The sequence below is a fragment of the Aphelocoma coerulescens genome, chromosome 3 (genome assembly GCF_041296385.1).
Source record: "Aphelocoma coerulescens isolate FSJ_1873_10779 chromosome 3, UR_Acoe_1.0, whole genome shotgun sequence".
Lineage (NCBI taxonomy): Eukaryota > Metazoa > Chordata > Aves > Passeriformes > Corvidae > Aphelocoma > Aphelocoma coerulescens.
Genome location: NC_091016.1, coordinates 33,882,475 through 33,903,184, shown reverse-complemented (window position 1 = coordinate 33,903,184; position 20,710 = coordinate 33,882,475).

Sequence of the window (20,710 nt, the reverse complement as noted above, 5' to 3'; positions counted from 1 at the left end):
ACTCCATTCTCCAGCATCAGCACAGAATAATGCCTATCATGCTATTCCTGACAGATGCTTATTTTTGAACAGCTGCCAGTTAAGGTGATTCTGCAATGATCACAAGCAGCATTCCCTCATGCTACTTCATTGCTCTTCTAACCTGACATTTTTTCTAATTGCTAATCCAAATCTCTGCGATTACAAACTAAAGTAATTATTCCTTATCTTTGTATCTGGAGTGGTACAAAGCCAATTGAATCGGCTTCATGACAACTGAAAACATACTCAGCAGATTCCTGTAATTTCCCTTTTCTCAGTTTCCTCTTTTTTTTTTCAGCCTGTATTCCTTCTATTCTTTCTCAGAGCTCAGGGTTTCTGAACTGCCTGTCAACTTTTCACTCAGCTCTCTCTAGGTTTTCATTCTTTTAAAAACACAGTGCCCAAAATGTCTGTGGAAAAAAAACACAGTGCCAAACAGATCCCAAAAATTTATCTTCTTTGGCTTATGTGTGGTCCTGTTATTAAAACTTCCCAGAACATTGTTGGTTTTGCAATCCTGCCTTGTCAGTGACTCATGCTCAGATTGTGACCCACATAACCCAGGGTGCTTCGTTGCAGAGAGGGCTGTGGTGAGTGAGCCCTGCTTAAGGGTCTTTAGCTGACTCTGAGGGACAGATGAGGGTGGATCATGGGGTAGATCATGTCATGCTGTGACAGCTGTGAGGGAAGAGGTCCTCAGGGCCTGTATCCACCAGCCACAACCAAACTAGACACAGCTCAAGGATAATGCTGTCAAATAGTTTGCACAGGGACCTGGGTGCAATCAGTCCCAGAGAAAGACTTGTTCCTGCCGCTGGTTTTATGAGTAGACCCTTGCATTCATCAGGTCATTTAATACAATCAAAATGGACTGAAACAGAAGTAAATAGAGTCCATAGGCAGAGGGCAGTGGGGAACAGAGATGTCAAGCACAGGCAGGTCAGTTTAGATACCTACAGGTCATGGGTCTCAAGACTGTCATGCCTATGCCTTTCACTCTCAGTGTGCTGAAGAAAGACCAGAGGAGGGAGTTCGCACCACTAATGGTGTGCTTTTCTTCAGGGCTTCTTCTCACCTTGCTTCCACCTCCAAATTAGTAGAGGGTTCATCCCACCTAACATCTAAAACTGGTGTCATATGTAAGCCCCTTTTGGGAAAGGGAAAAGTCTGGGAAAAGAAGAACTTTTGAGCCCCGGATTCACCCCATTCCAAAATAAATGTCTTAGAGATGAGGTATGAATCATCTCCTGAATGCGCTGCCTCTCTCCATTGATCAGTGAGGGAGTGACTAGGTCAGCCTTAGGCCAGGTGTCAAATTATTTGACAGCCATGGAAAGGCAATCCAATTATTTCCTTAGTGATGGGCCAGACTCTCTAGTCAAGCTGATTACTTTTCCAGAAAAGCACTCACGATCTGTTCCATGCATAACAAAATTCACTATATGTATGAGAATCCATAAAGTTAAGTTTAAATGCTGAATATCCTCTCTGTTCTCTGTCTTCCACACATCCTCTGCCTCTAGCTCCAGTTATCTATAGCAGATTGTCTTTTCCCAGCCATTCCTGGCAATACCTCAATAACCAGCAGCTGGGTCACATTCATGGAGTCACAAGAACAAGACAAAGCTATCAGTTAAAAACTGTATCTCCTCTCCCTGGCTTTCATTGGCTTGCCATTAACTGACAAAGGGATGTCATTTTTTTTTGCCTGCCCACATTTCTCGCAGCACGTAGAAGGAAGTGCAATTTGCTGTCACAGCAATTTTTCCCTTTCACACTTGGCTAGACACACTGTACATTTCACACAGATCTTTTCATTCAGCTGCTGCAAGCAATGGCCCCGAGGTACCAGAAATCAGAGACTGCTGTCTCAGCTTTGTTAGAAGCCATAGAATTCTATGCTAAAACAATACACGCTTTACTCATCTTACTAAAACAAATACTTTGGTAGCAAACTCATGAAATGCAAACTGTTGGCAGAAAGGTTTTGCTGGTAGATTTTTGCAGAGTAGCACTTGTACAAATACATACATTTATACGTATCTTTGGTTCTGTTTCTGCCAAACTTCATGAAAGAAATGGAAGGTAAACATCAATCCCTAGAAAGAAGGATAATGAGCAGCTAAATGTGGAATGCATAGGGCTGCTGTTATGGTTGGGTCAGAAACTGCAGAACAGCTCCAGTCTAGAGCAGAAGCAGAAGATCTTTTTCTCCATCCAGGCTGTGCTTGAAGATTTATCTAACACCGTACTTACCTCCATGAAGAGCACTGTGCATTTGCCACTAGTGGGCAGACAAATGTTCTTTTCTGACACTGACTTGATCTACTAGTTCCAGTGTAACATCATGGGAGACACAAGGGACTGGAAATCACAAGCACAGGAAGTCTTTTCTGTATCCTGATCTGCTATATTTGTATTTTGTAACGGGAAAAACACAGTTGTGTGAAATTAATTAGGTGATGGTTCAGAGCACCGTTAGCTTTTATTTTGGCAGAAAGCTCTTTGTAGTGATGTTCTGTACTCTGTGGTTGAGAGCTGGTCTGCGTTTTCAAACACTAGATGGTGCCAAGGGTTCACATATAAAGAAAAGCAACAAAAATATTCCATTTACCAGCTATACCGGCGTAGTTTGGTCTTTCTGTAGTTCTGTGAATTAGTTCAAAATCTATCCTTAGAATGTCTCATTACCAAGGAAGTGACAGTGAAAACAAATCTGTACAAGAGGGTACTAACCCAAGTAACCCAAGTCACAGCTAGAGAACAGCAATTCAGACATGAAGTTTCAATACAGGGACATTATCAGCACAGATCTAGTTTTCTTCGATAGAAAATTTTATATTTTCTTACTCAGTACTCTTACTGGTCTCACTATACAACCAAACTCTCAGGAAAGAGAAACAAATTACACCAACTTTAAATCAGAAATGTGTAATATCCACTGCATACTGCTTTACAGCAATATTTGGGGAAAAATCTGTAGCCGTTTTTCAAGCCAGTATCATACTTTCTTAAGGCAATTTGTATAAAACTATTATCTGTGAGATTATGATACTGATAGTTTGCAGGAAGACTGTTATTAAATTAATAGCAAGCAAAGGTCAAAAAAAGGATTATTTGATACCTCATCAACTTTTTTATTCTAATACTCTATTGTTTCAAGTTATTGACACTGTTTGATTTTCCCAGTCCAGATTTTCCTGTTTGTACTCAGTCGGAGTTCTGAGGAAGAGGAATGTCTGTCTGCCAAGGATATGCAAGTGTGGAGTTATCTGAGTCTTGGGGAAAGTGCCCAGTTCATGCAGTTATCTGTCAGTACAGGTGCTAGATCTCGATCCTGCATTCAGGATTCTCGTAAGGAGCCTCTCGTGGATATCAGTGTAGCTGGGAGAGAGTCTATCTTCTCAGTGGGGAAAAGCACCATTTCTTAAAGCCTTCTGATCCAAGTCTTTAGGAAGGATCCTTGGACCCACACTTGATGTAAAATTGTTCCCTGAAACCAGGCTGTGATGCCTCCCCAGTGCTGTCTCTGTGTGTTTTGTGGCAGTTCTGTGTAGGTAAATAAAGGAAGTTCCTCCTCGATGACCGGCCCGCAGGACCACAGGTGCCTCTCACCAGCAGGCTGACCCAGCCCACAGCACACACGAACAACGTGCTGCAGCCCAGCACAAAGCAGGCTGAGTAAACAGAAGGCACCTTGTCTCTGTTGTTGGTACGTGTTGCAGTTACCAGAACTCAGCTGCCTCAACAAACTTGTGTACAGAAGCTGTGGTGGGGACAGACAAACATTCCAAAAGGGGAACAACAGTGTATCTCTGCCTAATGGACAATGGCATTTGGAGACATAACAAAGTCCAAGGAGTTGTGAAGAATGAAGACAGATCAATAATACAGAATTATCTGGGTGGCATCATCAACTGGACACAGAAGGCATAATCAAACAAAGTTTTACATCTAGGATGAAAGCATATCCCTCATATTCAGACAACAGGTGAAGGCTGGGAGAGCTCTTGTGAAAATGTGACATTGGAAAGGATTTGGCAATGAGTAAGGTGGATTGTCTGCTGAGCATTCAGCCTCTGCTCTGATTCTGCAGCCAAGAGCACTAATGCAATCCGTAAATGTACTTATAAATCAAAAGTGAAGGGACCTATTTGACATTTGTGTGATTGATCTCCATTAATTTCAGTGTGCAGACCCTGAGAAAGTTTAGAGTAGACTGAGAGTTGCCATTAAGAATTGGAAAGCAGTTTGCAGTGAAATATTTCAGGAATTTGCTTTGCTTTTCTTATGAAACATATGTAAGTCTATGACCTCCTGTGCAGTTTCTCTGCAGATTAATTCACTTCACATGCCCACTGGGTGCCCTGTGTCATTTCTGTAGATCAGCTAATTAGGATGAGGTCATTTCAATCTCATTTTGACTCAGTTGCATTTTGCAAAGTTAGGTTAAAAATTCTTTAAAAAAAGAGAGGCCCAATGACAGGAGATGAATCTATTATCCATTCATTATGGATCTAATATAAGAAATAAGGACTTTGTTTAAAAACTCACTTCTGAGAACCACCCACTGCAAGTTTCATGCCACACCTGTCCGTGCAACTGATTGCTGCAACACCACTCCCCAAAACCCAGGGAAGTCCTGAGTACACAGGTGAGTACTACTGACACAGGACTACAGTTCACATGTTCGGGGATGAACACAAGCTGGAGGGTACTGCTGCATTTATGGGCCAAATGCAGCCTTGCTGCCCTGATGTTGAGCAGTCCTGCCTTTAAGCACTCCTTCACAGACAGAGTGTTGTTTCCTAACATTGTCATTGCAGATCATCTGTCAAAGACTGAATAGCTTCAAAAGACTAACTTCAATTTCTAGGTGTCCTTGCAAAACCACCTACACAGCATCAACTCAAGCCCAGAGCCAGGAGTCTTCAAACTAAATTATACGGCAGATAAGTGAGCTGCAATGCTCAATAAGCAAAACTTTCCCTGTAGCAAGCAAAACATCAAATAAATGTTTTTTATTTATCCTTTTTTAATGGGAGATGAGAGGAGAGAAAAGAAAAAACAGCAACAGATCCACTAGATATATGTGAATAATACATAATTCACAGGTCAACTACATCACTCCCAGCATGAGATTAGAAATAGATCCATCATAATACTTCTTCAAAAGCTGTCAGGAATAACTGAGATAAACAGCTACTGCTCTCAGATTGATGTTCAGACTCAAGAGGGATGAACTGGTGAGTACATCATGAGCAAGCTGTGAAAAGAATATTCATTGTCTAGAGTTGGTGAGCAGCTTACAGAAATAAGGTCATTTTGTGATACAGACCACATCAGTGTTCTCAACCTACAATACAGTACTATTATAGATCATTAGAATGGCCCTGGGCATCAGAACTGTGTTTCCTAACTTTCCTTCCCAACTTAAAATTAAACTGGCTATGTGATACCATGCCAGAATTTTCACTTCCGCAAGTGTGAGTTTTACACACATGTTCACCTAAAGAAACTCTGTTTATGTACCAAGTAAGTGTTAAGCTAAGGAGCTAAGGAATAAATAAATACTTAACCAGATCACCCCCCATTTACCAGTTTATAGCCGTTAACAAATTTTATAAGTTATCCATATTTGAATTTTTCAGCTGGAAAAAAAAAAATCTTTGTATTTCCATGTTTCTTAGTGAAGTTACGAGGTCTAATCCATGAAACTGTGAAGTGTTATGAGGTCCTCAGCTAGAAGATAGCTAGAAGAACAGTAAGATTTCTTTGAAAGTACAGAAAATGATCTGAACAATTAATAGGAGGGAAATAATCTGTTTCACTCTATTAGGATGAATGGCATTTTGCCTGGGATATGAGTCATGGAGAACATTATATTCTGAGTGGAAGACATGGCTAGGCAAGAAGGAAGGGGGAATAGTAATATGGAGGATAAATTTCAGGAAGAAATAACTAAGAACACACTGAGGTGGAGATTAATGCATGAATAACTTCTGTAAGAATAAAAGCTCAGTTACATCTTATCACTTTGAAAGTCACTCAAGTTAAAAGGCTCAAGAATTCTGCTGAGAGAATTAATCACATCTCAAAGCCGATCAATACAGCACGTGAGAGCATAGGACAGTGCATTCTCAGTCTAGGACACCTGCCTCTACAAAGAATTTTCAGTACAGGTTTGATGAATCACAGTCAGAGCTTTCCTGAGTCATTGCAAAATCTTCATTAACAGTTTCAGACCCAAATAAACATTTGCAAACTGAAACTCACAGCTTTCCCACAGAACAATAAAGGTTTAGCAGAAACAGCCTGGTCCAATACAAAGCTTTGAGGGAAGTGAAATGTGAGAAAAGCCAGAGACGCAAAATTGTAACATTATTCATTGCTTCTGTACAGAATCCCCCAGAATTACTGATGGCATATTCATCTTCTCTGGTCACATGTAGACATTTTATTGGTACTCAGACAAGTACTTTGGCAAAAAGACAGTAGCAATGCTGGCACCTATCACCACACACAGCAGTCTCAGATTGTGGTGGCAGCAGTTTCCGTTTTCTCTTTTTTTTGCGGACTAGGGTCACTCGGCCTCATCTGGTACCATATGGTATTGCTGTTATCATCACCAGTGACTGTTCAAAAGGAAGGACACCAGAAACACAAAAGCATGTCAGGACTGAGAGGGGGAAAGCTTTGGGCATATCTTAGTGACAGCAGGAAAAAGCAGACAAACTGCCAGTGCACAATGACTACATTTTATCTGAACTGCTTGCCAAATGCAGTCCTATGCACTGTCATTAACAGAAACCAGTCTTAATAAATGTCATTTGTGTAGAGTTTTTGCAAGCCCTGATTTGACACATCTATTAATGACATCACCCAAGTCCTGCTTTGAGGAATTTTTGATTGAATGTGTTGATACAGACTGCATCCAAAGCTGCTGATATTATTTCCAGAGGACTTTCGGAAAAATATTGCTTGCAGCAATAAGCTGGACAAAAGATGCATCTAGTATTTTTCACACATTATATAGCTTAAAAATACATTGGACAATTTAAATTTGATTTGCTGCTATAGTTGAATCTATTCACTTATGCTATCAGCACAAAAGCAGCTCACACACACACTTAAATGCACTCTGCCTAATTTTTTTTTTATTACTGTGCACATGGCCTCCAAATTTTGGCTTGGAAATGTAGGAAGCTTATTACCTAGAACCTCTTTTTAAGGCTATCAGTTTTATTTAATTATATTCAGATTTTAAATTTATGGCTTTTTCTGTCTTGATTCAATGCCCAGTGAAGTCAATGGAAAGCTCCTATTGCCCTAAAAGGAAGTTGTTTCAGGCACTTTTGTGTGCCTGGTTTGATTCAACATTAAAGTTCTTCTTTAAATATGTTCTCCACATTTAAAATGGGTTTGGAACTGTCACAAACTACTGAACTGTTTTCTGAATGCAGAGATGTGACTAAAGAGTGCTGCTTGTGAGAGCCTGCCCCACCTCTCACTGAAATCAGCGGGAGCTATTTCATTTACTGCAGGGGAAGCTGAGCTAGAGCTGAAGATCAGAATGAAATTTATTCCAGGATTTATTCCAGAAAGTGAAAACCTAATATAAAAACCAGATGGTTTTGCCCTTTCTGGGTCTTTATTGAGTTGGAGAGAAGGTAGGATCCCAGTGCTGGTCACAATTGAATGACTTAAATTAAATGAAATCCGCTGATTTAAATTTCCAGAGTTCTGTGAAACTCTCCACTTTCATCTTAAAAAAAAAGAAAAAGAACAAAAGCAGAAAAGTAAACAAACTGCTTTTAAAACTACAGAGAAAGGTGGAAAACAATAAATCCTAAGAGCTCGAAAATAAGGCAGCCAAGTCTCTGCTCCCAGAATGATCTGTGGTAAAATGCTATGATTTTTAAATCAGCTGCATAGTTTGGAGGACTGATTCACTTTGAAACGCTTAGTGTCATTAATGCCTCTGTCGCATTATGCTGGATAATTATTCTTGGGGCCATGACATTTCTCTCAACAGAATCAACACTCCACTAATGCCAGAGGCTGTCCAAAAAGTCAAAATTTAAATAGGGAAAAGTCATGCAAGCATGTCAGCAAAATTAGTTTTATCATGAACTCATATGCAAATAGATTAAATACGCTGTTTAAACGACAACATTATAGTCTGCCTTGTTCCTTGTATGAAATCAAAGTGCAAGAGAGGTTAGAAGACCTTCTGCAAAACTATGTTAGAAGGCACCAGATCATGTTTTTTCTAGAGGGAAGCCTGTGCCATATACAGAATGTATCTTTGGTGAATGGATGCTGTTTGGAATTCCAAGACTCTATTACTGCTACAAGAAGGATTACTGACAACCCTAATTTGGTATGTGATCTGCTGCTCATCTGCTGTACCCAGATTTCTACAACACAGGAACTATTGCAAGAGCAGCTATACCACATACTGCTCATAAAATGTCTGAGTACTTTATCAGCCCTGCACACCTCATTAGCTTATGCTGCTCTGCTGTTCAAAAGGAAAATGCTTGTTGTTTTCTCACCTGTGAACATCTTCAGGACCTTCTCCCCCATTGTCTCCTGCAGTATGTGAAATATGCCCTACAGACCTGAGCAGTAAGATTTTCACATGTGCCTACTACTTACTTCCTGATACGAAGCAGGCAGCCAGCAGCTGGCTGCTTTCCTCTTTTCTTAAAGCACCATATTACCACTTCTTGAGAAATCATTTTTACTTAATGAGATATCCTCTTGCTATAATGGCCTGTTAAACCTCATGGGTCTGCCACATCAGATGTATAAAGAACCTTTTTAATGGAAAACAAGTTTATTTTTTAAAAGGTTCTGCTTCCAAAAGCCAGAGGGCTTTTATAATTTTATGAATCCCTGGGCTTTTGCTTCCTTTTCTCCATTTTTACTAACATGGATGACAAATAATCTGAATTTTAATCCCACAGATTACATTTGTAAGCTTTAAAATCTTCGTTTTTCTTTGGAAACCCATTGTGCACATTACTTCTATCACTGCCACTGCTGGTTTTTTTTTAATTCTGGATATTCAGATAGCAGTTGGTTAGAAAATTCTCCTATTTTTTTTTTTGTTGAAAGTATGTAAAGGATAAGCCTTTTAGTAGGGACCTTTATGAGTCAGTATTTAAAGACCAATTTAAAAAGCTATCACCATGCAAAAAGAAAAATCAGCAAATAGTTACAAACACATCAGTCATGAATGAAATGAAAGTAAGAACAAACAACAACCCAATTTTGTACCAATTTTGTTTATCCACTGAGAATCTATTCCAGACCCACCTTCTAAGATGCTTCCCTTTCAATTACATGTAACAATTTGATACCAAAACCAAAGGCCAGATCTTGAAATTGTTCACATATAGGTATTACCTCTGTTCACATGGAATTTGCCTGGGCTAACATGATTAAAGTGATGGTGGTCCCAAAGTGTTCACTGAACCAGGTCATACAGCAGGCCAGAAGGAACTCACAGACAGTGATCTTAAGACCAAAGAAACATCTAAGAGCAGTTTAAAAGGAATGAACATTTAGAGTGATGATGAGAAGATATATTTGCAGAGCTCATCCTTCATACTTAATCTGACTGTGCTTTCCCCTTCTTTTGCTAAGGCCTTCTGGGATTCACCTCTATTTTTCCACTGGCAAGCTGCTCAGTTCTTTGGCCAGTTTAAGGCTATGATAATACTGTAACTTTGTTAATAATTGGCAAAAACATTTTTTAGGGAATACTGCAGTGATGACTTAAAGTAAAAACTTGAATGAAGAAAATGGAAGACAGTGCAGGGAAGAAGTGCACACAAAAGAAAGGTACTTTATGGAAAGTGTGAAAAATACTCCAAAAAATCTCCTTCAATAGATTGCACCTTCTGCTCACTTTCTCTAATACTGGAAAATTTCCTTCTTTTTTATCACTGCTTTCTGAGTTGAACCTTTTTATTTGTGAAAAGAAAGAACGATTTATCCAGTGCTTTTGCTGTGACTCACATTTCATTTGGGGATCATGGCTTCTATGTGTCAACTTGATTTTGCTCTCCTTGTAATTCAAATGTTTGGGAAGAGATTCCTTTACTGCTGCAGTGCATGGGAGACCTATTTTCTCATGCCCTCAGCATACTCACTACTTGAAAACTTGCGGTTCTGGTTTGATTTTTCAGAGTTTATTTGATTTTTTTTCCTATTTAATAAATCCATGTAATTTCTTCAGTATTTTGGAAGTATTCTAAGTATTCTAAGATTTCACATTTAGAAGGACTTCTCACTGTGCCTTGATTTGCAATCAGTAGAACAGGGATAAAGTTGCTGCTCTTCTTCAGGCATTCATAATTCCCACTGAAATTAATGACAACAGGGCAAGTATTGCTCATGCAAACACTATGCAAACTACACCAAGGAAGTACCTCTGCCCAAAGCCAGAAAAACTTAATCCAAATTTTACATTCACTGACTTAATCTTCAGATCCTTCCACAACTGAAACACCTGCTAAATTTATTTGCTAGAATGCCATTTAAATTAAAAATTCTTTTTTCTAACCAGTGAACGTTCTTTTTTTTCACCTTCAGCCATACACTATTGCTGTGTACACACTGCTTAGCTACAGCATGGCCCCAGTACTTACTCCATATGAATCTCTGGCAGCTTAAATGACTTGGAACACACAAAAATATACCTACCTGCCTTAGGAAAAATCCGGCTTCTAATCCAGACTCGCATAAACTGCACCTCAAAATAGACTGATTAATAACTTGAATCACTGTTTTAATTATGATTTAATATGGCAAATGGAAATTCCTGACTTGGATCATTTTATCGTTTTCCATTTCCATGGGGTTTTTACTTCACAGGAAGAGCTGGAGTCTCATTGATTAGTAATGTAGTCTTCATTTGCAACAGAACCTAGCCTTTGCATTACATTGGAGCTTCCTTCTGCTAATCAGTAAGACACATTCTCTTCATGCACAATCACTTAACATGGCATGTATTTATTCAGATTTCTCATGTATAGACATGCTAGAAATTTTATGCTAGAAAAAAGTAACTGATATTAAGAGTCAATTCATTTTTGATTCCTGATTAGTGTTAAGCTACGCTTACATGAAAACTGGAATTCAAATATATTATAAACATTCAGAATATTGAAGTAGTGCTTTACTAGCTGAATAAAATCAGGTTAAATACTCAGCTATAGGAATAAAAATGCCTGTCAAAATAAAATTTCCATTTAAAATGTCACCTTGTCTGAGCTGGATGATTGTTCCTGGGCATTCCATCCTTCACAATGTTATGAAGGTAATGTTATTCTGAAACTGGAGGGAAGTAAGTTTCTCAGCTCCTTAGCATCTCAGCTGTAAAATACCTCTACATGTGCCCTGTTTACCTCTACAACTACTAGGCTCTATTTCAGATGCAGTAGTGAATTTCCTATCAGTATTGCTGGGAAGACTTGCAAGCTTGAAGACCACAGTTTAAGAGCTCAGTGTTTACAGTTTCTGATTTGCACCTATACTGCTGTGATCACAGGTTGCCCCACAGATTTAGTCGGCACAGAAATCCTCTTTGCTCATTACTTTATTTAATCTTCACCTTCCCTTCTAGGATCACTCCTACTGGTTATTCAACTCTTAGACCCTTTCTTTTTGCAGGTGTGTCCTTGAGTCATGACAAAACTGGCAGATAAAAAGCTCTGCATTGCCTCCCAACCTGACAAAGAAAAATTACCTTCAGGGAGCAGCTGCAAGATACACAGGTAAAACTCCATCTCCACCTCAAGTTCTGCCTTCTCATAGCAGGCAAGGGTCATTCACAGTGCCAATGATAGATTGTGATTAGTTTAGACCAGTAACAAAGATTATCTCAGATTTTTTTTTTGTAGGAAATTACAGCTTACATAATACGATTTTATTATAGTTTATATGGGTAATTGCAGCTTTTTATTGGCAGGGCTGTGTCGTGCCATAGAAATGCTGTCTTTTGTGAAAGCATTTCCCAATCAGACTTCTTGAAACCTTGCACGCAAAACACTTGCCATCATCTACAAGGAAAAGATTGGCAGGAGGGTGTTCTGTGTGAGAGGTACTTAATTGAGGAGTTGGCACCTCACCCTGAATTGAAATAGCTTCAAGGACATGCTGCAAATATTTTCCTATTGCCCAGACTTCTCGGTGGGCAGGGACTTGGCAGGAAGCTGAGGCCTGTATGAAGGGTAGGTTCTGTGGTCTGCTTAGTTAAGATCTAACCACCATATGTACATATTTTACTGGCAGCTGCTGATGGCCCTGCTGGGCATCTGCTAGGTTTGCCAGATTACTTTTGCAAACAAATCAAGGATACCTGTAACTTCCAGACTGGTGCCTCTTTCTGGGTAGAAAAAAAGAGTTCTCACAATACAGGAGCTCTCCTCTCTGTTGAAGGGGCTGATGCTATCAAATAATGAGCATACTCCCTACACTTGAAAAAATGGTCCATATACCCCAAAGCCAAAAATAGCACTTGCCAGTGACCCTACTGTATTCCTACTGTAACTGCAACAAACGGACTGTGATACTGGAAGTTGCTTTATGGCAGTGACAGCAAGGCTGATAATGCATTGGAAATAGATCACACTGGTAAAATAAGATCTCTTTGTTGTGGCTGACAGACATCTTACAGAAAAAGCAAAGGTTTTCATAGTTGACCTTAGAAGATTGTAAAATTTATGAATGTTTAAAATATGTATTAAAATAAGTGGGTGCTGGTTTAACTCTGGCCTCATAGACTTGGCTGGAGGGGAGGAACAAATAGGTCCAACCACAGCTGAACTGCAGAAAGAGAGGCAGGTATTTCACTGGCTTATACAAATGGGACTGGGAGTCCTTAATGTCACCTTTGAATGCATCCCAGAACTGCCACAACAGTCACATAATCTAAACTGTAACAGCAGCTGAGTATTTTTTAAACAAAAATATTTTGAGAGATAATTCTACAGAGAATATAGCAATGGTGCCTAGTACATAGGATATTAAGAGTAAGCCTGAATGCCTTTTTAGTCAGATTAGATATGGTGGTGTATGATCATCTATATTCCCAGCCCAGAACTCCTTGTTGGTACTACACTAACTGGCTTTTCAAAGCATGACACAAATGCTTTCAGCACAACAGACTACTTCCTTTCTTGGTGTTCAAATCTGATGGTGTGTGCCTGGAGCACAGCGGGACCATCTCCATGCTACTTCACAAGTACAAGCTGCCAAAGCTGATTTTGGACCCAGATTCCATGACCTTGGTGAAGTCATTGCAGCTAGCTCCATAGAGGAGACAGCAGTGCTCCAGTGCTTCATTTTAGGCCAATTCACGTGCAGTGGGATATTCAGTCTTGAGATGGGCACCGCTGTTTATCTGCACAAAAGTACATTTCAGAGCTGTTCTCAAGAGTTAAGAATGATACTCCTGTGAACCTTTGTCCAGACATAATATTCTAGACTATCAAACTCAGATTGAAGATTTAACATATCATTTTATGAATGCATATGCATTGTATTGCTCAGTGTTGACAAACAGCAGGACAGTCAGCAGTATCTTTAAGGGCAAATGGCCTGAAGTTGTGCCAAGGGAAGTTCAGGTTGAGTATTAGGAAAAATGCCTTCACTGAAAGCATTTTTAAGCGTTGGAACAGCCTGCCCAGGAAAGTTGTGGAGTCATACTCCCTGGAAGTGTTCAAAAAACAAGCAGACCTAGTGCTTTGTTATATGCTTTAGTGTGCATGGTGGTATTTGGTCAAAGTCTGGACTTGAAGACTTTGAGGTTTTTTCCACTCCTAATTGTTCTATGATTATTTTGCAGTCTTGCAAGAAGATTCAAAATCCAAAGAATTTTTTCATGCTGATCAAGAATTAAATGAAAACAGACTCCAACAGTTCGACAGCACCAACAATAAAAACAATTGCCAGACACTAGAGCTACCATATGTGGTGTTTGTGTTATGTTTGGAGAAGCTGTATCAGAGAAACAGCAACTTCACAGCTTTGTTCTCACTATTTGTTAGCACCTTGCAGTCTCTTAAAATTCTTGCTAGAGAATAAAAGTATTTAATTCACAGCCACGCAACAAAAACCAGATAAGGTATTCTCTCACTGTTCACAGCATAGCGCCACTGTAACTTTTTACTAGTGAGAATCTAAAATGGCCTACTCATTCCCACACAAGAAAACAAAACCAAACCAACTCAGCCCACCTACTAACAAAGACTACAGAAAACAAACTTAACTACATATTCCCAAAGACACACAGGCATTACCCAGATGTCAAGGAGAACTGGATGACCAAACATCCTTAGACCAATAAGCCCTGCTCTTGAGGATTCAGCCCCACTTAAAAGGGTTCTATGGATTACTTTCTAAAAGATGCCTTGATTAAAAAAGGTCTCTGTCGTGGGGTGACTTTATGATGTGTATCCCCTATCGCCACTCTATGCCCAGACATGATTCCTGTGCCTTTCTCTGTCTTTAAAACTGGGTGCAAGAGAAAGAAAAAAAGCCAGATGAACTTTTCAAAGCAGCTTGTGCTCCAAGGTCACTCTCTCTCTCTCTCTCTGTGTGCTTCTGTGGTGGCAAATGTGGAGGAAAGCACCCTTTTTGCTGCTTTTCAGCCAGCTTTGGGCTCTGTTTCTCTGGAGAGAGATGGAGAGTTAAACTTTTTTTTCTCCCTGAGACTTTGGCTTCTTTTTCTCGTCTGGACTGTTCAACAATACCAGAACACGCTGGGAGACCTTACATCTCCAGCCTGGAGGGGCCTACGCCAAAAACCCAGCTCCAAAGACACACCCACAGAAAGGACTGACATCTTCCCAGGTTTCTCTCCACAGAGAGAGCTTTCATTATTTAGCATTATTCTTTTCCCATTGTGCATTGTGTCTGTTAAATAAATAGGTTTTTTCCCTTTCACCTTCCTCCGAGAAAATTTTTTCCTTCCCAAACCCAGTGGGGGAGGGATGGCTGTGACCTGCACTCTATCAGAGCACGTTCAAATTTGGACGTTCTTCCAAATTTGTCTCAAACCGGGACAGTCTCCCCAGACAGCATTCTGCCTATGAACAGCCAGAAAATACAAGATTGATGTAATCTGCTTCTCCACTGTGCTCCATCCTTTCTGGCTGGCAGAATTAAGGTGCAAGCTAGTATTCCCAGCTGGCATGGTTAGACAAACACGCCACAATGCTCCAGAAACTGCTACCTGTTAAGCTGCTCTTTGGAATTCATGGCCCACCAGAAAAACAGCAAGGCAATTATGTGCCCATACCTAAAAGTCACTAGCAGAAATTTGGTTAAGTGGACTACAATGAAATATGGATATGTGGTTGTAGAGAGCCATTCTCCTCCAGAACTGCCCCTTTCCTCCACACAAATGCTTCTATATCCTGAAATTAGGACTCTCTAATACATAGAAATGTTACGGGGCCTTCTGCAGAATCCAAAGAAGAGTACAAACCTGTATTTGTTTAGATCTCAAAAAACATTTTTAATCCTTTTCCTTAACCTAATCTTCTAAGACAACTTGGAGAAGGGCTGAATGACATACTGCATCATGCAATGAAGTACCATGCAATGTGTATCAGTACTGCACTATCAGCCTGTTCTGATGTATCAAAAATGTTCAGTCATCAGTTAACAGGCCTCATTCCTCCAGTGAGGGCAATTTATTTACCATTAGCTAGGAATTCCAGCTCAGAAGCAGTTTCCCGCTTTTTGAAGGGAATACAGAACCAACAAGGTAACACAAAAAATCAGCTTCTATTGTGTCACTACATACCCACTAGCAGCAAGCTGAATTTGTATTAAAATTTTACTGGAAAGAAATCTGCAGTAACAGTAAATCAGATAGTGATGGTATATAAAAAATACCACTTGTTCTGATATGCCACATGTTGTACCTTATTCAGACTGTGCAGTACCTTATTACACAGCTTGATGTGAGCATGCATTCTCAATGAAATAAATTTAATGGGAATTAGGTCCCTAACTACCCTTGGATATTTGCACCTCTAAACCAAATGAGGAGCAATGCTTGGGAGAAAGAGATACTATACTGCATCAGGAAGAGTGACAAAATCTGACTGTTAACTTGAATTTGAATCAAAATTTTACCTTCTTTAGATTTTGGGGTTTTTTTCCTATAGGATTATTGATTTATTCAGCTTTCCTAGTTTCACCAGTTTTATGAATACAGCATTTTTCAAATGCAAATGTACTTTCAGATATAGTTGCTCTTCAATGCACTGTAATCCCATTGACCCATTGTCTTGACAAAACACCCTACAACAAGCTGGATATGCCTTAATCTTTGGCAGAATTGGGATAATATATCATAGCCCACATGTGTTCAAGTAAGAACAAATTGAACTGATATTTTTATGTATGAAATGTTCGATGAATGTCAAAATTCCTACCTAACTTTAATCAGTGCTGAAAGCTGACCAGTTATACAGAGGAAGTGTTTACACAAACAAAACAGCTGCATAGCAAAGCATTAAGTACTGGTATGAAACTTACACACATAAAATGTTATGGAAAACTGTTTGAATGGACCTACCTCGAGGGGGAAAAAATCCCATATGAAAACTCTGCTCTGTTTTTCAAACTAATTCCTTCATTAAAGTGCTTCTTGTGTCAAACTCCTGTCATAGTGTGCCCTGGTCACACAGGTATCAAAAGTATTGCACACGGAAAGGGCACACAGAGGCAAGCCATCTCCCAGACATCTGCATATGCCACAGCTCTTTTCAGTGAGTTCTAGCCCCAGCCTGACACCAACTTCCTCATCAGCCTTGGACAAATCAGCTGAATGCTTCCTATTTATCCACCTGGTGTGGGATTGTAGGGGAAAATTAATGCTTACCAAGTGCCCAGTGACAGAAGTGTGAGCTTGTGTTCCACACACTTTTACTGATCCTAGTCCGACCATTTTCTCCCCCAATCCAAACGCTGATCTTTTTTATTATGAATATAAAGGCAGGAATAAAGCCAGAGCATATGGCACTTTATGGTTGAGCAGTGTTTACAGAATTGCATTTCACAGCTAGCATGTGACAAGCACACTTGTCAAAACCTGGCTAACCTAAGTATTCATCTCTAAAGAATCTTCAGGACCTTGCCATATATAGTCTCATACTGGAAAGGACTTGAAACTTTTAATTATTTGCTTAAATAAACTTAAACTTAAAAAAAAATGTCCCTGGCTCCCAGCTGTTTCTGAAGAAAACCAAACCAAAACACAACACAATCTTCAGAAATATTTCATGGAATAAAAAAGCATGGAGATTGCAAGCTGGTTTATAACCTTAATATCTGCATGGTCATTTGTTTTTAATTCAGCTAAGATAAATAATTTTAAAGGTTTTCTCTTTTATAATGAATGTGACAGTCTTTAAAAACTGTTTTTTTCTTTTTAATTCATGTGTCATAATACCTAGTCATCTATTTTTTCCTCAGTGCAACTATCAGTACTGCACTTACTCAAAGTTCACCAATAACAAGTGCTTGTATGTTACCCAGGAAATCTGGATCCAAAAAAATAAAGGGTGGGAGAGGAGGGTTGTGAATATTATCAGCAGGAACTGGAGAAATAAATTGCGTTTGCTGTTCTCTAAAAAGTTTTTCTAGAAGCTTCAAAGATTCAGTCACACAGTTCACTATTTGTAATGTTTTAGAGTTTGCCACAGAAATTAAATTTGAATACTTTGATTCCTAGAACCTGAATTCTACTGCCTTTACTAACAGACACTTCTTTCCTTAGCTTCCTGGGAGCTTCTCTGCCCAGTGCCTCCACAGTAGCACTGCAGGATGCCACACAGACTGAGGACATGATGCCCCCTTCTTCAGCTCCAGGGCAGCCCTCCCAAAATTATGTAAATCCATACTGATCTATTTACCTGCCCACTATTTCTAAGATAGGCTGGGAAATGTGCCAGTTTGGCGAGTCTCTGAATTTATATGTCACATATTCTGATGATAAGGGCAGCAATTAATGTTACTAACATCTCATTATCCAAACCAGGATCTATTTTAAGGTAGAGCGACTCAGTCACAGCTTCAGGCTCACTTCAAATTCAGGCTGACACCACTGCATAAACAAAATATGCCTGATCTTTCAAAGATATCTTTGGAACTCTAATAACAAACAAACCAAACCAAACCAATCTAAAAATCAGTAGAATAACTGTTCTCCTATATAATTTTTTTTTTACTTCCCATCCTTTAGGAAACAATGCCTTTGAAAGCCATAAAATGAAAGCTATTCATCACTGAAATGTCATATCATCATTTTTTCAAAAGCCTCCCATAGAAAGACAGACAATTTAAGATGTCAGAGTAAAGACTTTGCTTAATCCAATTTTAATCAATAAAAGACGACAATTGGACTGGGCTAGAAGCCAGCTCCCGGAGAGCCAAGCCTTTTGTCACACATAGTCTTATTTGCACTGCTGTGTTACTGAACAGTAGTAAACATATCAGAAGAGTAAATATTCATGACACAATCTGGGAGCTGTATCAACTTAAAATCTTTACCTTCTATGGCAGCAAGGAGCAAAGAAAAATCAACAGCAAGTAATGATTTCCTGGACACTGGGCTGGTTATGATATATTTAAGATGCATGTGATGAGACCCATTAGCCAGTAGAAATGGCAAATGGGAGCTTTGTGTGTTTGCATGTGACCTGAAACAGTTAACAATAATGATATTTAATCATCAGCACCGTGATGACGCAGAAAACAAACCCTCCTCAGCATCTGTTTTCCCAATGGCACTTGGCAGATGAACATACAGCAAGTGAATTTGCTGGAAGTGCTTATGCCTAATGAGTCACTAACATTGCGAAGTTCAGTTTGCATCTTTTAGTGCAGAGAGAGAGACAGAAAGGAAGGAGTAGTTTTGAGAAGTTTTCTACTAGAAAGTCAGCCTGAAAATGCCTGCTCAATTAGGTAGTTATTTGGTCATCAAGTCACCAGTACCTGAAAAATCTACTTGCTATTTATCACAAATGAATGGCATCAAGGCAAAAAACCAAGAGTCAGCAGTGTCTTCCTGAACCATGTAACAAAGTAACCTTTTACTGCCAATACTCACATGGAGAACACCTCATCCATCTCTTTCCTCAGTTTCTTGGCAAGATTTCAGGTTCCTTCAACAGAGCTTTTACTGTTGCCCTTAAGTGCGAGAAGTAAGCGCTCCCTGTCAACAGAGCACTTACATGTTCTGCATTAGCCAGACATGATGAACACACGTTCTGCAAAGTGAACTATGGCCCCTCCCATAGAAGTTGATAAAAACCCAGTTCCTGATGAATTTCAGATGACAACTTCTCCCATAAAAGTACATATCTGGGAGGAAGACAAGCAGTTCAAAACCAACTGGTCTTCCTATGAGGCGCAGCTATAATCCCCACAAAAAGGAACACTAGGGCTTGTTATTTGTAAGGCGTGCCATCAGGACTTCTCACATTGTCCAACCAGTCCTGCTAATTGGGAGAGCAAAAATACTTTTGCTTAATAGCAAACCTCAGCTGTGATGCAGCAATGTGTCCATTCTCCCATGATATTCAGGGTCAGTTTTTCTGTCACCACTATTCCCTTTTGCACCTGGCCACCTTTATTTTCTAAACCACTGATCTAGTAAGAAACTCTTAAGAAAAGGAGATATATGCTCATGATCCCACGCTGAACCAGTGCTCACTGAATAGCCAGTTATATCAAGCAGCTGGTAGGTCAGTGCCTGGGGAACAACCAAAATGCCAATGCCAAAAACCACTCTTGGATTCTCCAACACCCAAAGCAAACGACAGAAAAAGGCCCAGCTTTAGGCCATATATACTTACAGGAGATCAGGAAGCCCAGTTCCAGTCCAGGAAAAGTAATGACTTGTCAAGAGGATTTCTAAAGACTTCAGTAGCTGCAGAATTTCATTCACAGTATAGAGGCCCTATCATAAACTAAATTTTGTCATTCTAGTTGTAAACAGCTTGTGCTCTTGCCTTGTGTCTTTCAATGAATAATTAATCTCCCATGCTAGGGAATCTTCTGTGTTAGAAAAATAAAGCAACATGGTTCATTGCACTATTTTGAACAGCTGTCTTTCAATTTTTGCACATCCCTCTTATGACCACTGACAATACAAAGGCACCAGCCATTCTTGCCCAGAACTGTGGGGAGAATGGCAGAGGGCTGTGGCCTAAGTGTCTCCGGGTAGAGCAGAACTGGAAGATTTGTACAATCTGAGGCACTGCAGAGAGATGGGCTGATGACAGGAGTGATGCCAGAACAAGCAGGTGCAACAGACTTACCATTTGAAACCTGTATATCTCTTATTTTGCCAAAAAATAAAAATTAAAAAAAAAAAAAAAGAGAGATTTTGGTGCAAGTCTGAGCCATTTTCAAGAAAAACTGAAAGCAAAGTGGTCAGTGACATCCTTGTATAGAAGACAAAGTCTTTCTGGTTATTATTCTGCTAATGAAGGAATGAACCCAAGATGGAAAAAACCACCACCACATTTCTACAAGTAAACAATTAAAATAGTCTTAATGCTTTGGAACAATACTGCCAAATGATCATACTTGAATGGTCCTTTCTCCAGCTCCTGCAGCAAGAAGAGCAGGGTTAAAAAAACAAAACAACAGG